This window comes from Sander lucioperca, chromosome 20 (assembly GCF_008315115.2).
Source record: "Sander lucioperca isolate FBNREF2018 chromosome 20, SLUC_FBN_1.2, whole genome shotgun sequence".
Lineage (NCBI taxonomy): Eukaryota > Metazoa > Chordata > Actinopteri > Perciformes > Percidae > Sander > Sander lucioperca.
In genome coordinates this window covers 22,573,103-22,575,602 of record NC_050192.1, presented here as the reverse complement: position 1 = coordinate 22,575,602, position 2,500 = coordinate 22,573,103, and the positions used below count along the sequence as shown (strand labels likewise).

The 2,500-nt window shown below is 31.4% G+C and overlaps 1 long non-coding RNA gene and 1 other non-coding gene across 2 annotated transcripts in view; both read right to left on the bottom strand.

The window, feature by feature from the left end:
• The window catches only part of LOC118494028, a 23,525-nt gene that overhangs the window by 15,362 nt on the left and 5,663 nt on the right, over positions 1-2,500 (bottom strand). The gene's annotated exons all lie outside the window — the stretch shown is intronic.
• On the bottom strand, positions 1,788-1,860 carry trnat-ugu. Its single transcript has one exon. It is a non-coding gene; the product is annotated as a tRNA-Thr (tRNA).

Genomic DNA, 2,500 nt, shown 5'->3' with positions numbered 1-2,500 from the left:
TAGTATGTCGAAAAAAGTAAAAAAAAAAAAGTCATAGTATAGTATGTCAAAAATAGTAAAAAAAAAAGGTTGTAATATAGTATGTCTGAAAAATGTCATAGTATAGTATGTCTGAAAAATGTCATAGTATAGATTGTTGAAAAAAGTAAAAAATAGTAATAGTACAGACTGTTGAAAAAACGTCATAGTTTTTGTATGTCTACAAAAGTAAAAAATACTCATAGTATAGTAGGTCGAAAAATGTCATAGTATAATATGTTAAACAAAATCATCAGAATCAAAAGATCATCAAAAGATCAGAATTAGAAAGGAGTTTATTGCCACAGGAGTTATCCTACGTGGATTTTGTTGGTGCATACATACTGAAACAATTAAACATTAATAAGAAATTACAATATATACAAAAACAGTCTGCTCTTGTCTTCAGCAGTGGCAGCAGCGTACCAGAAAGTATGATGACGAAAAGTAAAAAAAAGTCATAGAATAGAAAGTCGAAAAAACGTCATAGTATAGTATGTCAAAAAAAGTAAAAAATAGTAATAGTACAGACTGTTGAAAAAACGTCATAGTTTTTGTATGTCTACAAAAGTAAAAAATACTCATAGTATAGTAGGTCGAAAAATGTCATAGTATAATATGTTAAACAAAATCATCAGAATCAGAATCTGAAAGGAGTTTACTGCCACAGGAGTTACCCTACATGGAATTTGTTGGTACATACATACTCGAAAAGTAAAAAAAAAAGTCATAGTATAGTATGTCAAAAAAAGTCAGAATATAGTATATCGAAAGAAAAGTTTAAAAAAGTTATAGTATAGTATGTCGAAAAAACTAAAAAAAAAAAAAGTCATAGTATAGTATGTCTGAAAAATGTCATAGTATACATTGTTGAAAAAAGTAAAAAAAATTCATAGTATAGTATGTCAAAAAAAAAGTCACAGTATAGTACATCGAAAATAGTAAAAAAAAAAGGTCGTAGTATAGTAAGTCGGAAAAATGTCATAGTATAGATTGTCAAAAAAGTAAAAAAAAGTCCTACTTTAGTACGTCTAAAAAAGCAAAAAAAAGTCATAGTATAGTATGTTGAACAAAATCATCAGAATCAGAATTAGAAAGGAGTTTATTACCACAGGATTTATCCTACGTGGAATTTGTTGGTGCCTACATACTGAAACAATTAAACATTAATAAGAAATTACAATATATATAAAAACAGTCTGCTCTTGTCTTCAGCAGTGGCAGCAGCGTACCAGAAAGTATGATGACGAAAAGTAAAAAAAAGTCATAGAATAGAAAGTCGAAAAAACGTCATAGTATAGTATGTCAAAAAAAGTAAAAAAATAGTAATAGTACAGACTGTTGAAAAAACGTCATAGTTTTTGTATGTCTACAAAAGTAAAAAGTACTCATAGTATAGTAGGTCGAAAAATGTCATAGTATAATATGTTAAACAAAATCATCTAAAATAAGAATCAGAAAGGAGTTTACTGCCACAGGAGTTACCCTACGTGGAATTTGTTGGTACATACATACTCAAACAATTAAACATTAATACGAAATTACAATATATATAAAAACAGAAACCAATATATATATATATATATATATATATATATATATATATATATATATATATATATATATATATATATATATACAAAATAGCTGTTTAAGCACTGCATGCAATGGGTAGGTGATGATAAGTACACAGTATAGCGACTAGTAGCAGATACATAGACAGACAGATACTTTACTGATCCCCAAGGTTTAATACTCAAGAAAGTATTAGGCCCCAGTGAGATTTGAACTCACGACCCCTGGTTTACAAGACCAGTGCTCTAACCCCTGAGCTATGGAGCCCACGTGAGGTGACTGAGGGAGGGTCTGATTGACGCCTGCTGCCAGAGGGGAACGATTCAAACATATTGTTTCCAGGGTGAGAGGGATCGGCTAGAATCTTTCCTGCCCGCCTCAGTGTCCTGGAGGCGTACAGATCCAGGAGAGACGGCAGACAGCAGCAAATCAACTTCTCAGCAAAGGGGATGATACTCTGCAGTCTGCTCTTGTCTTCAGCAGTGGCAGTAGAGTACCATAAATTATGATGACGAAAAGTTAAAAAAAAAGTCATAGTATAGTATGTCTGAAAAATGTCATAGTATAGTACATCGAAAATAGTCAAAAAAAAGGTCGTAGTATAGTATGTCGGAAAAATGTCATAGTATAGATTGTCAAAAAAAGTAAAAAAAAGTCCTACTTTAGTATGTCGAAAAAAGTAAAAAATAGTCATATAGTATGTTGAACAAAATCATCAGAATCAGAATTAGAAAGGAGTTCATTGCCACAGAAGTTACTGTCTACAGGAGAGACGGCAGATAGCAGCAAATCAACTTCTCAGCAACGGGGATGATACTCTGCAGTCTGCTCTTGTCTTCAGCAGTGGCAGCAGCGTACCACTAGTATGATGACGAAAAGTAAAAAAAAAAGTCATAGTATAGTATGT